This window comes from Nomascus leucogenys, chromosome X (assembly GCF_006542625.1).
Source record: "Nomascus leucogenys isolate Asia chromosome X, Asia_NLE_v1, whole genome shotgun sequence".
NCBI lineage: Eukaryota > Metazoa > Chordata > Mammalia > Primates > Hylobatidae > Nomascus > Nomascus leucogenys.
In genome coordinates, this window is record NC_044406.1 from 23,209,097 (window position 1) to 23,222,389 (window position 13,293).

Below are 13,293 nucleotides of genomic sequence, written 5' to 3' on the forward strand. Positions count from 1 at the left end.
ACTATTTTCTTCTTCTTCAACATGGCTTTAAGTGGATAGGAGAATAATGCAAAGAAAAACAATCTGATTTCACAACAAGAGATACTCCTGAAAGGACTATTGGCAGATAAATAATGCTAAAGATAGAGTTAGGATCTGGAGAACAACTAGTGTCAAAGAAAAATATATGCGTTGAAAAATTGTGGGGAACAACAACCTTTGGAATTTATTAGTTTTTTTTTTAGATACACAGTAGTTTTATTTGCGGTAACTTGGTGAAACAACCCAGCTCCAAGCAAATAAATATCTTTAAAGTTTGTTGATCCATTAGGCCATTAACAAAACTTTAAGCTGTTGGAGTTATAAGCCAAGTGACTCAGACATTGTTTTCCTTCCCTTACCTCACAACAATTATTTTAATGGATCACTGGCACTTTGCAGACATTTTTCTTACTAATAGAAAAACTCACTTTCTGCTTGGTGTGAAACTGAGTTAGAAGAAAACTGAGCATTATATATTTTGTAGTTGCTTTTACATCTTTCTTGTGACTTTTTGCCATTTGCCAGCAACCCTTGCATGATGCAAGATATCTGTGCTTGACCTGAGAGCCTAACCCATTGTGTCTTCCCACCTTTCCCTTTCCTCTTCTCGATTCTCCCATCTACCAAGGCAAAAGAGAGTCTTTACCTTCAAATGTGAATCCTGAAGAAATTGTTGTGTCGGAGGGGCCACAAGTTAAAGGATTTCTAAGAACTTCACCTCCAAATGTTCACCAACGTGGACAATGCAACTGCATCAATTTGAGATTAGAAGAGAAACACACTTAGACATCCAGTGCCATCTATAAGAAACAGGCCCCCACCAGACACTAAATCTGCTGACATCTTGATCTCGAACTTCCTGACCTCCCGAACTGTGAGCAATAAATTTCTGTTATTTATAAATTACCCAGTCTAAGGTACTTTGTTATAGCAGCCCGGACTGAGACATCCCTCAAATTCATCTACAGATTCAGTGTAATCCCAGTCAAAATTTCTGCAAGAGTTTTGGTAGAAATTGACTAACTGATCATAAAAATTATATGAAAATGCAAAGACTTAGATTGGCCAAAATAATTTTGAAAAGAACAATGTTGGAGAACTCAGACTCCCTGATTTTAAGACTTCTATAAGGCTACAGTAGTTTAAACAATGTGATATTGCCATGAGTATAGACAGATAGGTAAATGGAACAGAATAGAAAATCCAGAAAATAGATCCACGTGTGTGGTGGATTGATTTGCAATAAAATGCCAAGGTACTTCCATGATAAAAACAAGCGCCTTTTTAAAAAGTGCACCATTTATAGCAGCATTATTCATAAAAACCAAGAAGTAGAAACAACCCATGTACCCATTGATGGATGAATGGATAAACAAAATGTGGTATATACATACGATGGAATATTATTCGGCCTTGAAAAGGAAAAGAAATGCTGACACGTGCTACAACATGGATGAACCTTGAGAATATTATGCTAAGTGAAATAAGCCAACAACAAAAATACAAACAGTTTGACTCCACTTACATGAAGTACCTGGAGTAGTAAAATTTACAGAGACAGAAAGTAGAGAGGTGATTGCCAGGGGCTAGAGAGAGTGGGGAATGGGGAGTTGTTGTTTAACCAGTATAGAGTTTTGTAAGATAAAAAGCGTTCTGGGCCGGGCGCTGTGGCTCACGCCTGTAATCCCAGCACTTTGGGAGGCCGAGCCGGGTGGATCACGAGGTCAGGTGATCGAGACCATCCTGGCTAACACGGTGAAACCCCGTCTCTACTAAAAAAACAAAAAAATTAGTCGGACGCGGTGGTGGGCGCCTGTAGACCCAGCTACTCGGGAGGGTGAGGCAGGAGAACGGCGTGAACCTGGGAGGCGGAGCTTGCAGGGAGCCGAGCTAGCGCCACTGCACTCCAGCTTGGGCGATAGTGTGAGACTCCGTCTCAAAAAAAAAAAAAAAAAAAAAAAGCTTTCTGGAAATTGGTGACACAATACTGTGAATATACTTAATGTAATTGAATTGTATCCTCAAAAATGGTTACAATGATAAATTTTATGCCATGTGTATTTTACCAAAATAAAAAATAAAAAAAGATGCCAGAACAATTGGATATCTAGAAGCAAAAAAATAAATAAATAAAAAGAACTGTATCTCACATTATATAGAAAAATTGAAATGAATCATAGACCTCAATGTAAAAGCCATAAAAATTCTAGAATAAAACATGGGAGAAAATCTTTGGGTTAGGCAGAGATTTCTTAGATAGGACACAAAAACATGAACCACAAAAAATGGGTACATTGAATTACATCAAAAATAAAAACTTTTACTCTTCAAAGACACAGTTAAGAAAATAAAAAGCTTAAGCCACAGACTGGGAGAAAATATTTGCAAAACACTTATTTTTACAGGATTTTTATTTCAGATGTATAAAAGCTCACAATTTAATAATTAAACAAATTACTCAGTTTTTTAAAGGGGCAAAATACTTGAACAAACACTTCATTAAAAAAGGTATACAGCTTTCTGCCTTTTTCCAGCCTTTAAGATGTTGAAGGGAGGATGTAATGGGTCTTCCAGTATGAAATTCTGGATTTCCCTGGGTCTTCTGTTAGGAGTGGAATCAACTGTGCTGACAACACAGGAGCTGAAAAATCTGTGTATTTTCTTGGTGAAGGGAATCAAGGGATGGCTGAACAGACTCTCCGCTGCTGGTGTGGGTGATGTGGTGATGGCTACAGTTAAGAAAGGCAAACCACAGCTTAGAAAGAAGTTACACCCAGCAGTGATAATTTTTATTTTTTTTTGAGATGGAATTTCGCTCTTGTTGCCCAGGCTGGAGTGCAATGGCGCGATCTCGGCTCACTTGCAACCTCCGCCTCCTGGGTTCAAGTGATTCTCCTGCCTCAGGCTCCTGAGTAGCTGAGATCACAGGTGCCCACCACCACGACCAGCTAATTTTTGTATTTTAGTAGAGACGGGGTTTCACCATATTGGTCAGGATGGCCTTGAACTCCAGACCTCAGGTGATCCACCCACCTCAGCCTCCCAAAGTGCTGGGATTACAGGCGTGAGCCACTGCGCCTGGTCTAGCAGTGCTAATTTGACAATGAAAGTCTTACCAGAGAAAAGATGAAATGCTTCTATATTTTGAAGATAACGTGGAAGTTATAGGAAATAATAAAGGTAAGACAAAAATTTCTGCCATCACAGGACAAATTGCGAAGGAGGGTGCAGATTTGTGCCCCAGGATTAGGTACAGCTCTGGCAGCATTGCATGACTCTCAAGTGTATTTGTCAAAAAAATAAAATAAAAAGTATTTACTCCCTCCCCTCCAATAAAAGAAGAAGAATTTATACAAGAGATGGTCAAGAGATTTCTGGTTCCAACTCATACATGTAAAGAGTTTGGAAGTTGTCATTACCATCCTTATATCAAGAAAAAGATGGACAAACTGAATGAAAATTAATGACTTTTCTTAGACTCATAAGATAACTGAGATAACAGGGCAAACTGCCATCCCCAAATCTAGAGAGATAGGCATATACAAAGAATCACAGTTCAGATCTGCCTACCTGGAGCAGAAGCTGCTGGGGTCATAAACTGGTATGGACACTTAGATGGTAACTTTGATTAATAGCTGGAGGCTGAATGTGGATTAGCATGAGAGTAAGAGACTCCTAGAGGCTGGTATCATGGGAGGGACCCCACATTTTGGTGGGCTTAAGCCCACCAGATTCTCACTGTGAGGATCTGAGGAAGATCTTTGTATTAGTCTGTCCTCACGCTGCTGATAAAGACATAACTGAGACTGAGTAATTTATAAAAGAAGGTGGTTTAATTGACTCATAGTTTCACGTGGCTGGGTAGGCCTCACAATCATGGCAGAAGGTGACAGAGGAGCAAAGTCACATCTTACCACATGGTGGCAGGCAAGAGAGAATGAGAACCAAGCAAAAGGGGTTTCCCCTTATAAAACCATCAGATCTTGTGAGACTTATTCACTACCATGAGAACAGTATGGGGGAAACTGCCCCCATGATTCAATTCTCTCCCACCAGGTCCCTCTCACAACACGTGGGAATGATGGGAGCTACAATTTAAGTTGAGATTTGGTGGGGACACAGCCAAATGGTATCAATCTTCTAGGGGGACCTGGCAGGAAAAGAGGAAGAGTAGTCAATTGGGAAACATTTCCAGAATCTTCTCCATCACAAAAGTCCACTCTCCAGCCAGGCGTGGTGGCTCACACCTATAATCCCAGCACTTTGGGAGACTGAGGCAGGTGGATCACCTAAGGTCAGGAGTTTGAGAACAGTCTGGCCAACATGGTGAAACCTCATCTCTACTAAGAATACAAAAAATTAGCCAGGCATAGTGGTGGGTGCCTGTAATCTCAGCTACACAGGAGACTGAGGCAGGAGAATCGCTTGAACCCAGGAGGCAGAGGTTGCAGTGAGCTGAGAGGGTGCCACTGCACTCCAGCCTGGGCAATAAGGGTGAAACTCTGTCTCAAAAAAAAAAAAAAAAGTCTAGTCTCCAGGGGGAAAGACCGTCAGACTGTCAGAGGGCAAGACTTCATCAAAAGGAGATACTGAAACATTATTCTATTTGAGGGAAGGGAATTTCAGCCCTCTCCAGTCTTCCTGTCTCACCTAAGGAAAAATGAAAATAACCATAGTCAACAGGGTGCCACATCTTGAGAAAATGCATTGGAAGTGCTGCAGTCAGGGAAAGGAGCAGGAGGATACTATCAAAAGGTGTAATATATGCATAATTGGAATACCAGTAGCAGAAAGAGAAAATAGGGCAGAAAAAAATATTTGAAGTAATGATATGGCCATGAACTTTCCAAATAATATATCATTAAGATGATAGACACAAAACCACAGATCCAGGAAGCTCAGAGAACACCAAGCAGGATATATACCAAAACCAAACCAAAACAAAAAACAGGGATATCATATTCCAACTGTAGAAAATCAAGGACAAAGTGAAAATCTTGAAGGAAGCTGGAGGATGAAGAAAAACTTTACTTATAGAAGAATGAGGATAAGAATTCTAGTAGACTTCTCATCAGAAACTAGGCAAGCAAGAGGACAGTGGAGTGAAATCTGTAAAGTGTCGAAAGAAAAAAACCTGCCAACCTAGAATTCTATATCCAGGGAAATTATCCTTCCAAAGAGAAAGAGGAAGATGTGTTTGAAAGCAATTTGTGGAATTTAAGAACTATAACAGATTCTTGTTTAATTGTTTAAAATAAAAGCAAGAAGAGAATTGAAAATCTGAAAGCAATTCTTGGCAATGATCAGAAATATTCTTGACTTCACTTATTCTGATTTTGATGATGTATAAAGCCCAGAGAACAAAGAATGTTGTGTGGAAAAATATGTAGACTGATCTTTGTTTTAATTCCCATTATTGTGGATATGTAATAAATCTTTTTATGTTTTTCAAGTTTAATTGTGTGTAATTTGTTATTTTGATTTTTATCATCTTTTGTGGAATTTTGAAATGTCAATACAAAAAATGTTATGCCAGCTATGAAAGTTTTTCATTGTTTCTAATGCTATTTAGATTCTGTCCATCTATTTAATATCGAAAGACAGAATCCTGTTTAATGATTGCTAAATTTTTCAGTGTTTTAGATAATTACCATTTTTGAGTGATTTATCTCCTGTAGGAAATGAAATACTGTTTACAATACAGTCACTCTTTTCTTTTAAAATGCTGATTTGAAATAACTTCTCATTATATGTATGCTCTTAAAAAATAAAGCGGCCAAAGCACAAAAAAATAGTGATAGAGGAATAAAGACTTTTCTCAGGCAAACAAAAACTGAGAGAATTCATTGCCAGCAGGCTTCTGCAAATGTTTAAAGAAGTTCTTTAGGTAGAAGGAAAATGATATAAATCAGAAATTAGGATCTACATAAGGAAAAGGAGAACATCAGAGAAGAAATAAATGAAGGTAAAATAAAATCTTCTATTTTTCTTATTCTTAATTGACCTAAAAGATAACTGTTTAAAGCAAAATAGTAAAAATGTATTGGTTGATTATAGCATATGGCATATGGATAAGTGAAATGAATGACAGTAATGTCACAAGGGATGGGAGGGAGGAATTGGGAATAGTCAGTTAAAAGGTACCTGCGCTATGATGCTAATTTAGAAGTGGACTCAGATTATTTTTTAAACGTATATTGTAAACCACAGGGCAACTGAAAAGAGGCATATATAATATGCCAAGAGATGAGATAAAATGGAGTCATATAAACTGCTCCATTAAAACCAGAGAAGTGGAAAAAGAGAGGTAAAAAGAAATAGAACAGGGCTGGGCATGGTGGCTTATGCCTGTAATCCCAGCACTTTGGGAGGCCGAGGCTGGTGGATCACCTGAGGTCAGGAGTTCGAGACCAGCCTGGCCAACATGGTGAAACTCTGCCTCTACTAAAAATACAAAATTAGCCGGGCATGGTGAGACATACCTGTAATCCCAGCTACTTGGGAGGCTGAGGCAGGGGAATCGCTTGAACCCGGGAGGCAGAGATGGCAGTGAGCCAAGATCACACCATTGCACTCCAGCCTGGGCAACAAGAGTGAAACTCCATGAAAAAGAAAGAAAAGAAAAGAAAGAAGAAATGAAAAGAAAAGAAAAGAAAGGAAGGAGAGAGAATAACCTCAGTGAAGCAAAAGCAGTTACAAATGACCAATAAGAACATGCCAGGGATGGTGGCTCATGCCTATAATCCCAGTCTTTTGGGAGGCTGAGGTGGGAGGATCACTTTAGGCCAGGAGTTCAAGACTAGCCTGGGCAATATAGCAAGACTTCGTCTCCATAAAAAATTTAAAAATTAGCCAGGCATAGTGGCACATGCCCGTAGTCCCAGCTACTTGGGAGGCTGTGGTCAAAGAATTGTTGAATCCAGGAGTTTGAGGCTGCAGTGAGTTATGATTGTACTGCTACACTCCAGCTTGGGCAACAGAGCAACCAAGAGGTAGACTCTGTCTCTAAAAAAAAAAAATAAATAAAATAAATAAATAAATAAAGCAGGCGATTGTAAAACAAACTCTTGATGTGCTTGAACTACTAATAACTAATTGAGCAAACTTGTCTTAGTGGTAGGAATTATTCAATAAGTAGTTAGGGACTAAGGGAAATGAAATATAAGTTGTCTTTACTATTGAAGGAATGAGGAGGGCAATATGATGAAGCAACACTTGATGACTGCTTGAACTAAAATAACTTTCTGGCCAGGTGCAGTGGCTCATGCCTGTAATCCCAACAGTTTCATAATTAAACTCCTTGAGGCCAGGAATTTGAGACCAGCCTGGGCAACAAAAGTGAGGCCCCCATCTCTGTGAAAAATTTAAAAATTAGCCAGGCATGGTGGCACACACCTGTGGTTCTAGTCAATCAGGACGCTGAGGTGGGAGGATCACTTGAGCCCCGGAAGTCGAGGCTGTAGTGTGCTATGATTGCATCACTGCAGTCCAGTCTGGGTGATGGAGTGAGCACTGTCTCCAAAACAACAACAAAAATTCATTCCCTAAATCCAAACCACACAGATGCTGTCAGACTGTGATTTCATTGATGATAGATGCTTAATGACAGGGGTGGGATCTTTTGTATTATTATTATTATTATTATTATTATTATTATTATTATTGAGATAGAGTCTTGCTCTGTCGCCCAGGCTAGAGTACAGTGGTGCGATCTCGGCTCACTGCAACCTCCACCTCCTGGGTTCAAGCAATTTTCCTGCCTCAGCCTCCCCAGTAGCGGGGATTACAGGTGTGTGCCACCACGCTCAGCTAATTTTTGTATTTTTAGTAGAGACAGGGTTTCACCAGGTTGGCCAGGCTAGTCTCAAACTCCTGACTTCAGGTGATCCACCGGCCTTGGCCTCTCAAAGTGCTGGGATTACAGGTGCGAGCTGCCACGCACAGCCCAGCGACGTATTTTTGAAGGTCAATCCTCATAAGGAGGTCCGCTGGGTAGGGAAGGTGTGTTTGTGAGATTGGGGTCTGGGAGTGCCAAGTGCTGGCTTGTTCTAGGGAAAGCTTCTTTGGGTTACCCTCCTCGGTCCCAGGGTCCAAGGTCCTGTCTTCAGTGTTGTGGGTATTGACTGGATGTCCTTAGGACACCCAGAGATGGTCTCTTGAGTTTCAGGAGAGTTGCGTGTCTTCTCTTATTACACAGAATCTTTGTGGGATGCTGAGAGCATATGCAGGCCCTCTCACTGCTAGCCTCTTTACAGCTAGCAGACAATCCTCTCTCCACAGCTACATATAAACAACACTACCTCGTTGGGCTCAGAATCTTTGGATGGCCACAAAGCTGATCTTCCTACCCACAGACAATCAGGCTCAAAGGCCAGATTCATGCTAACAAACGCACATGGATATTGAAACCAGAGTGCTAATTTACTGCTTTGCCATGAGAAATACACCTGGCAGGTGTGCCAGAATATAATCCAGTTGGCTTGTTTTCCCCCCAGTTTAGGGAAAAAAAATCTAGTTTACAGAAGCAAGATTGCTTGACGAGTAGAAAATCATTGCAAGGGAAGTTGTTTTTGCTCACCGTCTTATCCCTAGGGCCTTGAATAGTGCCAGAAAATGGTAGGCACTCAATAAACATTTGTTAAATGAATGATTTTCATCAAAGTTTTCATGTGGTCCTAACTGTTACTGATATTGAGAGAAGATACTCATTCAGGTCAGGCGTGGTGGCTCACGCCTGTAATCCCAGCACTTTGGGAGGCCGAGGCAGGTGGATCATCTGAGGTCAAGAGTTCAAGACCAGCCTCGCCACCATGGTGAAACCCCATCTCTACCCCACCATGGTGAAACCCCATCTCTACTAAAAATACAAAAATACATCTCTACTAAAAATAAAAAATGCGCCAGGCATGGTGGCGCATGCCTGTAATCCCAGCTACTTGGGAGGCTAAGACAGGAGAATTGCTTGAACCTGGGAGGCAGAGGTTGCAGTGAGCCGAGATCACACCACTGCACTCCAGCCTGGGCAACAGAGCAAGACTCTGTCTCAAAAAAAAAAAAAAAGATACAATACTCATTCATCAGAGACAGACAATGGAAAAAAAAGTACCCGCTTTGGAGTTAGACAAATAAGAGGCTTGATCTCCATCTGCTATTTACTTTTTGAGTTTCCATTTCTTCATAAATAAAGTATAATTTATAGAATTAGGCCTACTGAATACAATAGAAAAATAAAAAACAGTGGCTTTAAATATGACAGATGTTTACTTTTCTCTCATGTAGAAGTCTGGGGGTAGATAGCTCAGGGATGGTATGGTGACTTAATGGATGTTAGGGACCCAGGCTCTTATTCTGTTCCACCATCTCACTGTGGGGACTTTCATTTCCACAGTTATCTCATGATCCAAGACGGCTGCTGGAGCTTCAACCATCACATCTGTGTTGCAGGAAGAAAGAGAAAAGAGAAAAAGCAGAAAGGCAAAAAAGAGTCCCCTTTCAGATCTACCAGAATACTTTTTTTTTTTTTTAACTTTTAGGTTCAGGTACATGTGCAGGTTTGTTATATGGGTAAGTAGCATGTCACGGGGGTTTGGTGTACAGATTATTTCATCATCCAGGTAATAAGCATAGTACTGCATAGGTAGTTTTTTGATCCTCACCCTCTACCACACCCCACCCTCAGTTGGTCCCAGTAACTGTTGTTCCCTTCTTTGTGTCCATTTGTACTCAATGTTTACCTCCCACTTATAAGTGAGAACATGTGGTATTTGGTTTTCTGTTCCTGTGTTAGTTCGCTTAGGATAATGGCTTCCAACTCCATCCATGTTGCTGCGGACGTGATCTCATTCTTTTTTTTTTTAGGACAGAGTCGTGCTCTGTCGCCCAGGCTAGAGTGCAGTGGTGCGATCTCGGCTCACTGCAACCTCTGCCTCCTGGGTTGAAGTGACTCTCCTGGTTCAGCCTCCTCAGTAGCTAGGATTATAGGTGCCCGCCACCACGCCCGGCTAATTTTTGTATTTTTAGTAGAGATGGGGTTTCGCCATGTTGGCCAGGCTGATCTCAAACTCCTGACCTCAGGTGATCTGCCCACCCAGAGTGGCCTCCCAAAGCGTTCGGAATACAGGCGTGAGCCACTGCACCTGGTCTCTTTTTTATGGCTGTAAATTAGTTCCACCATTGTGGAAGAGAGTGTGGTGATTCACATAAAAGTAGAAGTCTAAGAATCAAACCCTAAGTCTGACTCTACCTGAGTCTTTAATCCTTCCAATATAATATTAAAGAGGACAAATTATAAACAAAAAGAGTCTAGAATTCTATCATCCTGGCAAAATATACTCCATTTTGCATATTGCTTTCAGGTAAATAACTGTTTGATATATTGTTGCAATTAAGTGTGGGTATGTATCACTTTGCCCTCTGTGGTTTTCACTTTCTGAAATATCATAAACATTTTTCATATTTTGAGTTTTTCTAATCATTTTATCTTTTTGATGTCATATCATTAAACCTTTGCTATGACGTGGACTTTTAGGTCCCAACTTTTTGCTAATGGAAAACAGCAGCCATTAACGTCTTTGCATTTTTTGTTTCTATTATTTCTTATTAAACTTTTACCTGTGGAAATAAAGGGTTGAAAGATACACGTATGTTTACGGTACTTGTCACATATTGCAATATTATTTTCCAAAAGATTGTGCCAACTTACACTGCCACCTGTAATAAATGAGTTGTGCCTCAACACTGCAAGCTTACCAGCAATGGATAACATTTATATAGAGAGAAATATAGAGATAAAAAGGTGGAAAATGGTGGAACATAGTTTCTCAGTCTCAGTTTGCTTTACTTTGTTTATAAGTTAAGAAAAAACCTTTAGACTCGCAAAACTGGTCCTGGACAGGAGAGAGCAAGTTTAAGACAAATTATGATTTTTTTTGCATGATTAGATAACAGAGGTAGGTTTACAGTAAAGCTGCTGAAACTTAATCTCCAGGGCCTCTCATTTGCATATTGGCCACTTGCAAGGCTCTGGGAGATGTTCTGGCAATGGTTTTATGTTTTTGTAAAAATTTGCAAAAGTAAGATATTTCATTTTATTAATTTTAAGATAGTATTTGTCATATTTATTTGCTCCATTTATTCTAAAACAACCCTGGCTCCCTCCCTCATTCCCATCTAATCTATCCCAATCCTTTTTATTAATATTATTACTTAATTAATTGTTTACATGAATAAGTTCTTTAGTGGTGATTTCTGAGATTTTGGTGCACCTATCACCTGAGCAGTGTACACTGTACCCAATGTGTAGTCTTTTATCCCTCACCTCCTTCTCACCTTTCCCAGAGTCCCCACTGTATCATTCTTATGTTACAATGAGTCCATTGTATCATTCGTATGCCTTCGGATACTTGTAGCTTAGTTCCCACTTATGAGTAACACACAATGTTTGGCTTTCCATTCCTGAGTTACTTCACTTAGAATAATGGTCTCCAATTCCATCCAGGTTGTTGCGAATGTCTTTATTTCACTCCTTTTTACAGCTGAGTAGTATTCCATGGTTGTGTGTGTGTGTGCGTGTGTGTGTGTGAGATATATACACACACACATACATATATATACACATAGCTCACATTTTTTTAACCTACTTGTTGATTAATGGGCATTTGGGCTGGTTCCATATATTTGCAATTATAAATTGTGCTGCTATAAACACGCGCATGCAAGTATCTATCATGTATAATGACTTCTTTTCCTCTGGGTAGATACCCAGGAGTGGGATTGCTGGATCTAATGGTAGACCTACAAAAATAAGATATTTTAGCTGCAATCAGATATGACTACTTTCCACTTGGTGGTTTGCTGGTAAACCTTAAAAAAATAAAAAGCTCTGATTTGTACCACTTGCCAATTTCCAGGGTGTAAATATTCCCACCATGACTGATTTCAAGCTACCAACAGTTTAACATGCAGATTACAAAATACCGGAATATTTAACAATCAGCTCTTGAGAACCTCCAACTGTCCCTCTGATACACTTCCCTTCCTGCATAGTAGTGGTGAAATAGGCATAGGCATTTTGGGATTCCACTATGGGGAAATGGAGTTGATATTGCATTTAGTTTGGGCTTATTTCTTCTATTTATGTGGGTCGAAGGCACTTAACCCACATATATACTGAAGCCATATATACTTAAGTTATTGATATACTTTTTTTTTTTTTTTTGAGACAGAGTCTCACTCTGTCACCCAGGCTGGAGTGCAGTGGTACAATCTTGGTTCACTGCAACCTCTGCCTCCCGGGTTCAAGCTATTCTTCTGCCTCAGCCTCCTGAGTAGCTGGGACTACAGGCGCCTGTCACCACACCTGGCTAATTTTTGTAATTTTAGTAGAGATGGGGTTTCATCATAGTGGTCAGGTTGGTCTTGAACTCCTGACCTCATGATCTGCCCGCTTCAGCCTGCCAAAATGCTGGGATTACTGGCGTGAGCCACAGCGCCGGGCTGTTATTCATAGACTTCTTGGTGTAGGAATAGCTTCCAGGACTATTTCTACCCCACTGTGATGACTTACCAGGAGTTTTGAACTGAACGTGTAGGGCCAGAACACCTATCATGGTATGAAAGTGTCTGGCCTGGCATGGTGGCTCACATCTGTAATCCCAGCACTTTGGGAGGCTGAGGTGAGTGGATCACCTGAGGTCAGGAGTTCGAGACCAGCCTGGACAACATGGTGAAACCCCGTCTCTACTAAAAATACAAAAATTAGCCAGGTGTGGTGGCGGGCGCCTATAATCCCAGCTACTCGGGAGGCTGAGGCAGGAGAGTCACTTGAACCTGGGAGGTGGAGGTTGCAGTGAGCGGAGATGGTGCCACTGCATTCCAGCCTGGATGACAGAGCGAGACTCCATCTCAAAAAAAGAAAATGTCCTGCAGGTCTTTTCTCACAAAGTATATGGGTCATTGTCTCAGTCTGTTCAGGCTGCTATAACAAAATATCACAAACTGGGTGGCTAATAAACAACAGGAATTTATTTCTCACAGTGCTGTAGGCTGGGAATTCCAAGATCAAGGTGCCAGCAGATTCAGTGTTTGGGGTAGGCCCACTTTTTGGTCCACAGATGGTGCCTTATTGCTCTATTCTCACATGGAAGAAGGGGCAAGGCAGCTCTCTGGGGCCTCTTTTCTGAGGGCACTAATCCTATTCATGAGGGTTCCTGCTAATGACCTAATCACCTCCCAGAGGCCCTACCTCCTAACACCACCACACTGGTGATTAGG

The 13,293-nt window shown here is 40.7% G+C and overlaps 1 pseudogene; it reads left to right on the forward strand.

Annotated features, from left to right (window-relative positions):
• Window positions 1–2,563: 2,563 nt before the first annotated feature.
• Window positions 2,564–3,296, forward strand: LOC100599214 (annotated as a pseudogene).
• The last annotated feature ends 9,997 nt before the right edge of the window (window positions 3,297–13,293 follow it).